The sequence below is a fragment of the Rattus norvegicus genome, chromosome 2, assembly GCF_036323735.1.
Source record: "Rattus norvegicus strain BN/NHsdMcwi chromosome 2, GRCr8, whole genome shotgun sequence".
NCBI lineage: Eukaryota > Metazoa > Chordata > Mammalia > Rodentia > Muridae > Rattus > Rattus norvegicus.
The window spans coordinates 179323423-179338937 of NC_086020.1; positions in this window are offsets into that span (position 1 = coordinate 179323423).

A 15515-nucleotide genomic window follows, 5' to 3' on the forward strand; every position below is an offset into this window, starting at 1 on the left:
CAAACCCACACCTCCTAACCCATCTCAAGTAATGTTACTCCCTGATGAGTAAGCATTAAGTTATATGAGGTTATTGGTGGCATTCTTCTTCAAACCACTACATGTACTGTGGGATTTGTCTGATTCCTAAACAGAAAATAAAGCTAACCCTCTTTTAGAACTTGTTTATTTCAACTAGATGCTACTTTAATTATCATTTTCATTGTTCTGACAAAATACTTGATTAGGAATTTAAGAAAGGATTTGTTTTTGTTCACAGTTCCAGTGAACCACAAATTATGTCAAAGAGTCCATGGTGTCAGGATCATGAGGCATTTGGTCAATTTGTTTCCAATCAGAAAGCAGAGATGAAAACAATGCTAGTGATCAGATAGATTTTCTTTTAACAAGACCTTTATCCTAGCACAAGGATAGGTTGTACTATTTAGGGTGAGTCTGTCCATATCAGTTTACCAAATCTAGATTACAGCATATATCTTCGATGACTGTAATAAATTAACCTAAGAGAGAGAAACAAAGAGAAGAAGAAAAAATAGTTATCATATATATCATTTGGAACTATTTAGAATAATGTTTATATAATAAATGACAGCTGATATGAAGTTATGTTTTAATTATCTCCAGATTTTATCAACAAAATTATAAGTACATGGATCACATTTATAAATTATAAATGCCAATCCATCCAGAGCCACAAGTCTACTTGTATAGAAACATAATATATCAATATAAATTAATTAATATATAGCAAATGTTCAGTGAACAAATTCTCTGAGTTAAATGGACTTTAGCTTGTTAATTCCTTTTGCAGAATATTTTTGCTTTTTAAACTTTGCATATGTGTTTATGAATGTATGCATGTGAGTACAGGTGCTCTACAGCATAGAGGCATCTGAACTGCCCTAGATCTGGAGTGACAAGTGTTATGGATGCTAGGAAACATAGTTGGTGTCTTGAGCTCCAATGTAAGAGTACATTTTCCTCTTAACCATGAGTCCATTTCTCTAGCTGCTTGAGTTTGATACTGCTTAAATACTGGGTGGGCATACACATCGTCAGATGTACATAATTACAGTTTGGAAAAGAGAAGATACTTAAGCGATTCTCTGCCTCGTGCCATTTAGACAACTATTTTTATGGGGATGCATGTAATTAGTATTGCAAAAAATGCATCGTTTAGGAAATCCATTGCTGAACCTTTCATATTGTGAGTGGTAATACTGAAGCCTGGTTAAGAAGTAAGGCAGTGAGTTGGGATTGGTCCTCACCCATGTGGCCTGGTTCTCCTTTGCACTTGTGAAGCTTATATTCCATTGGATCTAGGCTTTGGATCTGAGACTGTGAATTAATTCTATACCTCACTCTTTTCAGAATTTTGCCTATCTCTTTCTCCTTTTACAATTCAGGAACATATTCTAAAACAATATATGGGTCCAAATCCTCAGCAATCTCTGCTGCTTTTTTTGTATACCTGAGTCTTAGTGTAATGGACACAAGTGTTCAAAGGAGAGACTCTCAATATCTAGTATGTTACCCACTCTAAATTTGTTACATAGGCAGGGCAACTTCCCCCTTGGAGGAAGTATCTTTGACAGTTGGGTCGATGATTTCTATGGAATCTTCTGCTCCTGACGTTCTCTCTTCTATCTCTTGCATTCTGTTGTTGATGCTTGTATCTACAACCCCTTGTCTCTTCCTATGGTTTTCTATATGCGGGGTTGTCTCCCTCTGTGCTTTCTTTATTGCTTCTATTTCCATTTTTAATTCTTTCACCTGTTTGATTGTGTTTTCCTGTAATTCTTTCAGGGATTTTTTTAGTTCTGCTCTATAGGCTTCTACTTGTTTATTTATGTTTTCCTGCATGTCTCTAAGGGAATTCTTTATGTCTTTCTGGAAGTCCTCCATCATCATGATCAAATGTGATTTAAAATCAAGATCTTACTTTTCTAGTGTGTTTGGGTATTCAGTGTTTGCTTTGGTGGACGAATTGGGCTCTGATGATGCCATGTAGTCTTGGTTTCTGTTTCTTGGGTTACTGCACTTGTCTCTTGATATCAGGTTCTCTCTGGTGTTACCTTTTTCTGCTACTTCTGACAGTGGGTAGCCAATTCTATAGGCCTGTGTGTCAGGAGTGCTGTAGACATGTTTTCCTGTTTTCTTTCAGCCTGTTATGGGAACATCGTGTTCTGTTTTCAGGCGTGTAGTCTTTCCTGTCTACTGGTCTTCCGTGGCCCAAGAGGAAACTGTATAGAGTCTCTGTTAACAGGAAGATAGTGGCACTCAAGTGGCAGGTCCCCTGTGGTCCAGAATCTGCCCTGATCTGAAGGGACCCAGTCAACAACTCCCTGCACCCAAATCCCTTGTGATGGAGAATTAAACCTTAAGAGAGGCAGACAAGCCTGGGAAGCCAGAAAGAGACTACACTCTGCCCACATTTCTGACTCTAGAGGAAAACACATAACACCATCTGGGACCCCTGTGCACAGGGGCCCAAGAAAAGTTGGGGCAGGCCCTTCTGGTTGTAGCCCTCATGGAGAGCTGAAAAACAGCCCCCCAGGAGTGACTTAAGTCCTGGGTTGAGAGGTAAGACCAATTTTTCTGCTTCGAGTGACCTGCCTGGTGGACTCAGGGCACAGGCACACAGGAACAGTTGGACTTTTCTTTCTTTAAAAGTTTTCTTCTATGATTTTGTTGAAGATGTATTCTGGACCTTTGAATGGTAAATATTCATCCTCTTTTATTCCTAAAATTCTTAAATTTAATGTTATAATTGTCTCCCAAATTTCTTAAGTGTTTTCCATTAGGAAATTTTCACCCTATGTATCTTGATATAAATATAGTATCTTTTATGCCTGAGAGTCTCTCTTCAGTCGCTTGGAATTTGTTGCTGATGCTTGCATCTGTAGCACCTGATATCTTCCTTTTCTAGCTTTTCCATTTCCAAGGTTGCTACCCCCTAGTGATTTCTTTATTGTTTCTATTTCTAGTTTTAGGTCTTGGACTTTTTGTTCATTTCCTACACAACTTTTCTTGTATTTTCTTGTATTTATTTAATGGTGTTTTTATATCCTTTTAAAAGGTCTCTCATTTCATGAAATGGGTACTTTGGGATTTAATCTTCCTCTTCAGGTATGTTAGGGTACCTTGGGCTTGATATGGTAGAAGAACTTGGTTCTAATGGTGCACAATTATACTGGCTTCTGTTGCTGATACTCTTGTGCTTGCCTTTTGTCATCTGGTTATCTATGATGCTAACTTACCTAGGTGTCTTAGAGTGGAGCAGGTCTTGAAGGCAAATAGAACTGTGTGACCTGGGTTAAAGCTGGCCTCCTGTGAGTCAGGCAGTGCTGTCTCTTGTTAGGGCAGGACTCCTGTGTCCTTGGTTAGAGCAGGCCTTGTCTTTCTCTTTGTTTATGTGTCCTTGGTTACAGGACACCTCTTGAGAGATATGCCAGGTCTAAGTTGGTGATTGGACAAGCAGATCAATTTGCCATGGTTTCAGGTGAAGGTTCAGGCCAGAAGGACTGTAGAGTTCAAAAGGATGGGATAGATCACATGTCTGCTGGCCTCTGTGGGGTTCCCTGCTGGGTTGGGTACTGAGGCAGGGATTTAACCAATATTCCAGGTTATGACAGACCTCCTAAAAGACTGGTAGGCTATGGTGTCTGGGGGGAATTATGTTTGTGGATCTACTGATGGTTAAGACGGAAGTACAGACCAAAAGCAGGAAGATGCACAGGCAGAGCTGGATACAGTAAGGAACTACTGTGTTGGGTATGATTTGGATAGCATTCTTTCCAGGGTGAGCACATTGCCATGCCGTATATGCGAAAATATGTGCAGTGACATAGGCATATTTTGTTTGCCAAATATCGCTCTATAGTAATATCCAGTTTTCAGAGTTCATTTTATTTTGTCTATTAGAGATGAATCTCTGAGTGAAATGGTGTGGAATTCAGTCTAGAAAATTAGGAAATTATAAAACTATGGTTTTTGCCTCATTTTTATATATGCTTTATAATTTACAATTATGCTTGCAGAAATCAAGAAGGTTTGGGATTTAGATTGTGCCAATCAGTGGTCTTTAGGAAAGGTACAAATAAATATGGAAGTTAGAGTAGAATATCTGCCTGTGCCTTCATGGTGTGAAGAGGAGAAGCAATCACCTATGAGAAAACATGTGAATAATACAGAGTTGCAAAGGCTTGGATGGGATTATTAACTGAGCTTGGGACAGGGGATTATGGATAGCTTTATCAGCTTGGTGTATGTAACTCATACTAGTACAGTGGTGAAATCATACTAGTGGAGTGAGATTCAATGACAGTGCTAACTGGAAAAATTGAGGTATCTTTATAATTTTATCAAATTCTTTCTGTTGTTCTGTACAATAATTATTATGAAAAACAGCTTGATAAACTCCTATGTACAAAGCACTGAGATACTGTGATTTACCTGTGAAATAAGCACAGGCATTAAAACTACAGAACTACCATGGTTCAAAGGGTAAATACATTAAGTATGTTTCAAAAATGGAAATAGTTTTCTAGAAGGATAAAAACCATATATAAAAACATAAACTGAAATTGGGATTTGGCATGAAATATATTTTTCTTTAAAGTAATTTTATTTTTCATTAGAATATATTATTTGAAAAAATAATAGATTTGATCTTCATTTTTATATGTAAAGTATCCAAAAAGATTGTCAGAAGCCATCTAGCAAAGGCTAGGCCTATCAAGTGACTATTTTTTTGTGATGGCACACTATTTTGCATGCTCTGTAAATTGTAAGATCTGAAAGGCTAGGTTCCAAGCAATTTAATCCCACAAGGCTTCTTGATACTGATATGTCTTTTCATATCATTATGACAAACTGTAATGACTCCTGGGCATTAGCCCACCCTGCCCAATTTGGCAGAATTTCTGTAGATCAGCAGGAAGATGTACGCTCATGTTAAAATATTAGATAGACAAATTGGTAATTTACTGAGTACTAGTAATGATTTATAAAAGAAATGATAGGAAATAGAGTACTGAATTGTTTTTCTATACAAAATCCCTAACCCTAACTCGGGAGACATTAACCTGTCCTTTCCTGGCAGTGCTTTAGGTCATCACCATTATATAGAATTGAACAAGGGGAAGGGACAACTGAGACCTCTAGCCAGAACATATCTCTGCTGTAGAAGGTACCATGAGCCTCTGTCTAAAACACAACAGACAATATGGTCTTTGGCAAAGACTCTGTATCTAACTACCCCTTAAAACAAAAAGAAAAAAAGGCTGCTGAGTACAAAGTCCTCAACGGAGGAATTAAAGAAAGGACTGAGAGAGCAGAAGAGATTTACCATCGTATAGGAAGAACAAAAATGTCAACCAACCAGACATCCCAGAGCTCCCAGGGACTAAACTATCATCCAAAGAGTATGCATGTGACCCATGCATCCAGTCACCTGAGTATCAGAGGATGGCCTTGACAGACATTAATGGGAGGAACGGCCCTTGGTCATGTGAAGGTTAGATCCACCAGTGTAGCAAATGCCAGGATAGGGAGGCAGAAGTGTGTGAGTGACTAGGTGCGCACTATCAAAGAAGCAGGGGAAGTGGGTACTGGAATGGGATTGACAAATGGGAAAACAGGAAAGGGGATAATATTTGAAACAAAAAAGAATAAAGTATACAATATAAAGAATAACAATAATAACAACAAAAACAATAACAGCAAAACCAGGTAATGCTCTGGGTCACAGATTGGCACTCTTGTTATCTCTCTGGTACATGAAGAGTTAAACTGCAAGCTTCTTGTCTGGTCAGCCAGAATTTCTTAGGCCAGAGGAAAAAAGATTTTACTTATCAAATTTTTCTCTAATACTCTTTTGCTAACAGTATGAGTTAATCCCCAGATTCCAATGGCCTTTGACCACTGAGTAGTGAAGATTTTGAAAGCGGAAATATTATCAAAACTATGCAATTTTGCCCTCATAAAATCTAGCTTTACCTCTGCAATCACTGATTTTACCTATTGGTTGCCTGTCTCATTTTACCTATTTGCAGAGCCTGGCCCTAACCAAAAGACATTTTTTACAGTTCTGCTATTTGGCACGTTCTAATATACTAGAGAAGTTTGAGATTAGTTAAGGGTATTTTATATTATGTCTTATGACAGGAGTTTTCTTAACTCATATATTAAAAACTTACGTTGTCTTAGAATCTACAGGAAAATGATTATTTGTAGCTTTTAAAATAAGGAGAGTATGTTTAGCAACATTACATTTCAGCAGTTCCTCTCCAATGATTCATGACTGTAAAAATAGACTAATATTTCCCTGTGAGTTATCTGAGATAAATAATCACAGATATCTTAGCTCCATTTTTTCTCTGATTGAAAGAAATGTATTCCAATAACTTAGAATATTAAATTATAAGTATAGGTGTTCTGGAAAGAAAGGTACATTCTTATAATCATAAGTACTTTGTAGTTAATGAGGCTTATTTCATAAAAGTAATTAAGAAGTTCATGTTTAAATAATTGAAATATCAAGCATTTCTGAAAAAGCCTTTTACTTTTGCCATCCCACAACATTCAGAACATTCCAAATTATATTTTAAAATAAAATACTTTGTAAGTTGATTTGTCTTAATTACTACAAATTATCACATATATTATGTCTATATTATATATGTCTAGACAGAAAATTTGATTGTACTCTGGACCAATCCCTGAGGAACTTGATATTTCTAGGGGTCCTCCACTCTCCTGCTACTTCTTCATTGTCTTGAGCAAAACAGTTAAGCTACCCTTTTCCTACACATCTTTCAAGTGCACTGAGCCCTCTAGGCAAAGTCAAGTTGCACTGAGCAGCCTCTTATCCCAAGGGAACCTCTATTCTCCTGCTATGTCTCTCCCACTTTCATCAGACCTGAGACTCCTGAATCAAACAGTGAGCTTCCCTTTACCCAAACTTTCCTGCTTGTTTAGTCCTTTGGACCAATCCAAACTGTGCTAGGCAGCCTGGTATCACAGGGATACCTCTATTCTCCTGCCACCTCTGCTCTACCTCCATCAGACTCCTGAACCATAAAGGTAAGCTTTCCTTCCCTCACTAATCTTCCCTGCTCGATGAACTCCCACCCCCAGGAGCCATCCCAGCTTCCCTGTGCGCCTTGAATGGACAAGAAGTTCCTGAATCCTACAAAAATGCATGTCCCAAAACATACAGTCCAAAGGTACTTATCAGAGGCCTGCCACATGAAGTCATCAGGGTTTACTCCATTCACAATACCTACTACAAGCAGAATGTCCTGGGAAAAAAACCATCCTGATGCAAAAGATCCCCAAAAGAACATAATCAACAAAAGCAAAGGCAAGATGACTTCTCTAATGCCGCATCTATAGCTACACAACTACAGAGTTCCCTGAATATCCTAAAACAGCCAAAACACTAGAAAATTGATCTTAAATGCAGGCATATAAAGATTATAGAGCCCTGTAATGAGGAAATGAATTATTCCCTTAAAGAAATATAGAAAAATACATTCAATTTAAAGAGGAAAATAGCTATACCTTAAAGACATATAGGAAAATAAAATAAGACTAACTGAAGGGAATGAATAAAGCTATACAAGTTTTAACAGTGAAAATAAAAGCAATAAAGAAAATACACACAGGAATTTCTGGAGATGGAATACACAGAAAAAGAACAGGATTAAAAGATGCAAGCAAAACACAAGAAACAAATGATTCCATTCCAGAAAACAAGGAAAGCATGTGCAGGAGTCTGTGTCTGTCTGTCTGTCTGTCTGTCTGTCTGTCTGTCTGTCTGTGTGTCTGTCTCTCTCTGTGTGTGTGTGTGTGTGTGTGTGTGTGTTTTTGTGTTCATGTGTGAGGTTTAGGGTTAGGGTTAGCATTAGGGTTAGGGTTAAGTTTAGGGTGTGTGTATGTGTGTGTGTGTGTGTGTGTGTGTGTGTGTGTGTGTATCTGTGCATGCGCACACACACATAGAGAGAGAGAATGAGAGAGAGAGAGAGAGAGGCTGAAAACATTAAAATAAAATTAAAAAACAAACATTGGTCAATATGTGGACTCAATTCTCTAATTAAAACTACATGTGTTGACAGAACAGATGCAAAAACAGGATCCATGATTCTGCTGAATACAAGAAACACACCTCAGTAATACAGATAACCATTACAGCTGAGTAAAGGGATGGAAAAATATTTTTGAAGCAAAAACATGACACTAGAAACAAGGTGGGGTAGCCATTCTTATATCTAATAAAACAGTCATTCAAATAAAAATTCATGAAAGGACATGGAAGTATACTTCTTACTCATGAACAGAAATATCTACCAATATGATATTTCAAACGTCAACATCTATGCACTAAGACAAGTACACCTACACCTTTGTAAAATAAAGATTGCTAAAGCTTAAATCACACATTGAAACTTACTCATAAATGGTGGTAGACTTCAAAACACCCTTCTCACCAATGGATAGGACATAAAGAAAAAAAGTAAACAGAGAAATAATGAAACTAAAAGGCATGGTGAATCAAATGGACTTAACACATATCTATAGAATATTTCCCCCAAAACACTAAATTTTTTGTCTTTCAGCATCTCATGGTTCTTTCTCAAAAATTGAACATATATTGACCAAAAGGTAAGCATCAGAGGATATAAGAAAACTGAAATAACACATTGTATCCTATCAGACTTCCAGGGACTTATTTGTACTTGAACAACTATAGAAACACTGGAAGCCTACACATTAATAGAACTTAAACAACTCTGTGATCAATGAGCTTAGAGTCAGGCAATAAATAAAGTAATTAAAGACTTTCTAGTACTAAATGAAAATGAAGGCATATCATACTCAAACATATGAGAAACAATAAAAGCAGCACTACAAGGACATTCAAAGGACTAAGTGCCTTCATAAAGAAATAGAAAATTTTCACATCAGCAGTTTAAAAGTACACCTGAAAATGTCTAGAATGGAAAGAAGCAAGAAAACCAGGGAGGATTATAAGGCAGAAAATAATCAAAATCATGGCTGAAATCAATCAGTTAGAAACAAAGAAAACAGTACAAAGAATTAACAAAACCATGAACTGGTTCTCTGAGAAAATCAACAAGATAGATATATCGCTAGCCAAACCAAACTGACTGAAAGACAGAGACAGAATCGAAATAAGCAATATCCGAAATTAAAAAGAAGATAAAGCAACAGAAACAGAATAAATTCATTTGGTCTTATTTCAAAAGCTTTTATTCTACAAAATTGAAAAATCTTTATGAAATGGATAATTTTCTAGACAGACACCACTCACCAAATTTAATTTGTAATAACATAAACTAGTCAAACATTCCCATAACTGCTGTGAATTTCATCTTCAAGAATTAATTATAAAGTTAATAAACCTTTAAGTACACGCAGTATTTAAGAGGTACCAAACTCATGCTCTGGAAGAGATCAAATATTCAAGAGCACATACTGCTCTTATGAGATAAGGTCTAAGTTCATGTCTCAGCATCCACAATAGTGAGCTTACACCCACTGATACTCCAGCTTCAGGGCAGACGAGATAATTTTGGCCTGTATGGTACATGTACTCATATGCACATATTCATAAACACACACACAGTTCAAAACAATGAGTATTTTAAAACTGAGGGTTACAAACTTCAAATACATTTAATCCAGCAAGCTTTATTCATTTAGCATTTACTATAAAGGTAATTATTTATGAACTGACAAAACATCATATATTGCTTTAAATTTAGCCTGGTTAAAGATGGATAGATATTTATTTATAAACATGACATGACACCTGAACTGTGTTTAACTGAAATTCAGTCAATAAAAATAAAATGTGGAGAGAATTATACATGGGTGGCATATTGCTAGTATTATTATATAAGTATTATTCTAAAAACTTTACATTGGCTATGTATGGGTAGTAATTTGTTTATTTTGGCTAAACAGGACGTAGAATCAATGAACATTGGAGCCTGAGGGGGATAACCTAGACATGGTAAGTTAATGTGGGAAACTTACCCTAAATGTAGGCACATATGTGGGTCTGTATTTGATAAAAAGAAAACCCCAGTTGATCATTTGCATTTATTTATTTCTTTCCTGGCTTTAAATAATGTTATCAAGTACTCCAAAGTTCCTCCCACCACTTTGAAGTCAGAGATTGTTCCCTGGAACTGTGAGACAAAACAATCCTTCCTTACGTTGCTTTTCATGGATTGTTGTCAAAATAAAATGGTTATTAGTGCATATTCATTTAAGTCATAAACATATTATGAAAGATGGTTAGTATTATCTATTTTAATGAATCAAAGATACATCAGTGTTCAGATTTGTGGAGTATGAAAACCACTGTCAGGATTCAAATTTGAATAGTAATTTGTTTGCTCCAGAGAAATACCACAAAAGGGCAAGTCCAGTGGAGCCAAAAGCAAAACAGACACTGAGAGTATGTCTGTCATTCAATGCAAAGGCAATTGTCATTTAACCCAAGTAATTCTGACATGGTTTAAAAACCTTAACTGCATTCTGGGAGTTCAAAAGAAGTTGATACCAGAAGCCTGAGGAAGTTCTCCATGTTCACTGCACACAAAAAAATGAGAGAGGTCAGCAAACTGGAGGCCACTGACAACATGATTCTGTTCATTCTGTAAATAGGACACCTGGGACTACTTGGCACAATCGTTGCTTCCTAAGAGCCAATATCTGGTTCAGAAATATTAGGAAAAATGACACATTTCAGGTGCTATAGAATTGTGAAGAAGATGATGGCATTCTAGACTACAATTACCTTGTACAAACGCCAGAAATTTTTGATCCCTTGTAGGAGCTCTGGTCTGGTATTAGGCCTTCTACCCTTGTCAAATGTAACAATTTCTGAAGTCCATATGAAAACATTATCAGAAAACTCTATATTCATTCTCATTTCTAATACTTATAAATTTGTGGTTAATGTTCATACAATGTTGGAAGAAAACCAACTTCTGGCTCATTTTGTTTTTCTGAGAGTACAGGGCCTTAGACTTTATAATGAGTTGAGGCAGGTTAGACATCCTCCCATTCAGTTTAGTGCACTCAGAAGTATGTGGTCCATACAAGTAAGTTTCTTATCCTTCAACATTCATGAAGAATGCTAAGATCACCAGTTCTTCAGCAAAAATGTAGATAAAATCTAGCTGAGTTCCCTCTCTGGCCTCATCATATTTCCGAGCCTTTTGTGAGGACTCCTCATGTCTTTTATTAAGCAGCATAGAGACCTGTGAGAATATATGCACAGAAGATTAAATCATGATCATGAAATTCCTCAAAAGACAGGGAAAGAAAATATTCCTCATAACTTCTGGAGTTTTCCAATGTCAGATTTTATGTCTGGATCCAAATTCATGGTTATTTTCTGGTGAGTGCTGGATTCATCACATAGAAACAAGATTTACAGCACAGAATTATGCCAGGTCTGCAAATTCAGAAATGTTTTCTGCTTTGATAGGCAGAAAGGAATGGTTCATTCATGTACAGTAAGAAAGGAGAACACTACATGTTGTCAATTAAATCATTAGTTTCCCGCATCTAGAAACTCTGCAGAGGTTATTGTGGTATTTCAGAATAGAGATTATACCTTACTTTTGATACATTGGGCATTTACAGATGGAATATTTTAGTAGCACAACTTAAAATTTGAATCTGTGAAAACTTCCGACACAAATCTTGTGGGGAAGACAGCTGAGCACCCAGGAGTGCAGACATCCTGAGACCATAGGGCAGATCTCTGAACACCTCTGCAGACATCCCTGGTCTAAGGGGAAACTGCACAGTACCTCTGGACAGAAGCCTATAGGAACAGACAGCCATCTTTACCCGCGTTTCTGGTCTGTGTGAAAGAGCTCCATGAACCCATATCCTGTGGAAGAGATAGCTGTACCCTCAGAAATGTGGATATTCCTAAAATTCAGAGGAGACTACAGTCTGCCCACAGTTTAGACCGAAGAGGGAATCTCATAGTGCCAACCGTGCCTGCTGGGTGTAACAACCTAGAAGAAATCATGGGCAGGACACTTTGATTACTGCCAATGCCTAGAGCTAGAAAACAGACCCAGAAACACTGACACATCTGAAATCAGACCAGGTTTTCTCAGAAAAGGCTGAAAGAAAACAGGAAAATAGTTCTACAGAAGTGATGACACAGAGGCCTGCAGCAGGTTCAAGTCACTCTCAGAAACAGCAAGCGAAGCAAACACAAGAGACAACCCAATGACTAGAGGCAAGCACAGGAACCTAAGCAACAGAAACCAAGACTACTTGGCATAATGAGAGCCCAGTTCTACCACCAAAGAAAATACTGGATATCCAAACACACCAGAAAAGCAAGATTTAGATTTAAAATCACACTTTTGATAATGATGGAGGACATTAAGAAAGACATAAAGAATTCCCTTAAAGAAATGCAGGAAAACACAAGTAGACAAGTAGATGCCCTTAGAGAGGAAACAAAACAAATCCCTGAAAGAATTACTGTAAAACACAGGCAAACAGGTGAATGAATTGAAAGTGGAAATAGAAACAGTAAGGAAAGCACAGAGGAGACAACCCAGGATATAACACACCGAAGGAAGAGACAAGGGGCTGTAGATACAAGCATCAATAACAGAATACAAGAGATAGAAGAGAGAATCTCAGGGAAGAAGACACCATAGAAAACATCAACACAACTGTCAAGGATGATGTATAAGGCATAAAGCTCCTAGCACATAACATACAGGAAATCCAGGACAGAATGAGAAGGTCAAACCAAAGGATAATATGTATAGAAAAAATAAAGACTCACAACTTAAAGGGCCAGTAAATATATTCAATAAAATTATGGAAGAAAACTTCCCTAACCTAAAGAGATGCCTGTAAACATACAAGAAGCCTACAGAACTCCAAATAGATTGTACCAGAAGAGAAATTCCTCCAATCACATATTAATTACAACACGAAATGTGCAAAACAAATAAAGAATATTAAAAGCAGTAAGAGGAAAGGGTCAAGTGACATATAAATGAAGACCTATAAGAATTACACCAGGCTTCTCACCAGAGACTAGGAATGCCACAAGATCCTGGAATGATGTCATACAGACCCTAAGATAACACAAATACCAGCCCAAGTTACTGTATCCAGCAAAACTCTGAATTAACATAGATGGAGAAACCAAGATATTCCATGACAAAACCAAATTTGCACAATGTCTTTGTACAAATCCAGGCCTACAAAGGAAAATAGATGGAAAACTCCAACACAAAGAGAGAAAGTACCCCATACAGAAAGCAAGAATATAATTTCCTTTCAATGAAACCAAAAGAGAGACAAACAAACATAAATCAAGCTCTAAAAACAAAAATAATAGTAAGTGACAATCACTATTCCTTAATATTTCTCAATATCAACCAACTCAATACCCTATAAAAAGACGTAGACTAACAGACTGGATACTTAAAGAGGACCTAGAATTTGCTGCATGCATAAACACCCCTCTGAGACAAAGACAGATACTACTTCAGAGTAAATGGTGGGAAAACAAATTTCTAAGGAAATGGCTTGAAGAAACAAGTTGGAGTTGACATTTTAATATCAAATAAAATTGACTTTCAACCAAAAGTCATTAAAAAAGATAAGGAAGGACACTTCATATTCATTAAAGGAAAAATCCACCAAGATGAACTCTCAATCCTAAATGTCTATGCTCAAAATGAAAAGGTACCTACATAAATAAAGGAAACCTTACTAAAGTTCAAGGTACACATTGCATCTCACACGATAATAGTAGGAGATTTCAACATCCCCCTTTGATCAATGGACAGATCATGGAAATACAAATTAAACAGAGATGTAGAGAAACTAACAGAAGCTATGAACCAAATGGATTTAACAGATATTTATAGAACATTGCATCCTAAATCAAAAGGATATGCCTTCTACTCAGCACCACATGGAATCTTTTCCAAAATTGACCATATAATCAGTCACAAAACAGACCTCAACAGATACAGGAAGATAGAAATACTCCCATGCATCCTACCAGGTCATCACACATTAAGAGTTGTCTTCAGTAACATCAAAAATGACAGAAACTCAACATATACATGGAGATTAAAGGATAATCTCCACAATGACAACTTGGTCAAGGAGGAAATAAAGAAAGAAATTAAAGATGTCTTAAAACTCAATGAAAATGAAGATACAATACTCTCAAACTTATGGAACACAATAAAAGCGGTACTAAGAGGAAAACTCATAGCTATGAGATCCTGCAAAAAGAAACAGGAGAGAGCATATGTCATCAGATTGACAGCACACCTAAAAGCTCTAAACAAAAAGAAATAAACACAAAAGGAGTAGAAGGAAGGATATAATCAAACTCAGGTTTGAAATCAACCAAGTAGAAACAAAAGCAAAGACAGGAGCTGGTTCATTGAGAAAATCAACAAGATAGATATACCCTTAGCCAGACTAACCAGAGGTCACAGAGAGTGTATCCAAATTAATAATATTAGAAATGAAAAGGGAGACATAACAAAATCAGAAAAGAATTAAAAACTCATTGGATCCTATTATAAAAGCCTATATTCAACAAAACTGGAAAATCTGGAAGAAATGGACAGATTTCTAGACAGATATCATGTACCAAAGTTAAATCAGGAACTAATAAACCATGTAAACAACCCCATAACTCCTAAAGAAATAGAAGAAATTATTAAAAGTCTCCCAACCAAAAAGAATCTAGGACTTGATGCGTTTAGTGCAGAATTTTATCAGCCCTTCATAGAAGACCTCATACCAATACTGTCCAAGCGACTCTACAAAATAGCAAATGACAGACCACTACCAAATTCCTTCTATGAAGCCACAATTACTCTTATACCTAAATCACCCATAGACCCAACAGTTATAGTGAACGTCGAACCAATTTCCCTTATGAATATTGACACAAAAAATACTCAAAAAAGTTCTTGCAAACCGAATCCAAGGAAAAATCAAACGATCATCCATCATGATCAAGTAGGCTTCATCCCAGGGATGGAGGGATGGTTTAAAATACAAAAATCCATCAATGTAGTCCACTATACCAACAATCTTAAAGATAAGAACCACATGATCATTTCATTATATGCTGGGAAAGCATTTGACAAAATTCAACACCACTTCATGATAACAGTACTGGAAATATCAGGAATTCAAGGCCCATATCTTAACATAGTAAAAGCAATATACAGCAAACCAGTAGCTAACATCAAAATGAATGGTGATAAAATTGAAGCAATCCCACTAAAATCAGGGACAAGACAAGGTAGCCCATTCTCTCTCTACTTATTCTATATAGTATATGATGTGCTAGCCAGAGCAATCAGAGAATGAAAGGAGGTCAAAGGGATACAAATAGGAAGTGAAAAAATCAAAATATCACTATTTCCAGATGATACAATAGTGTACTT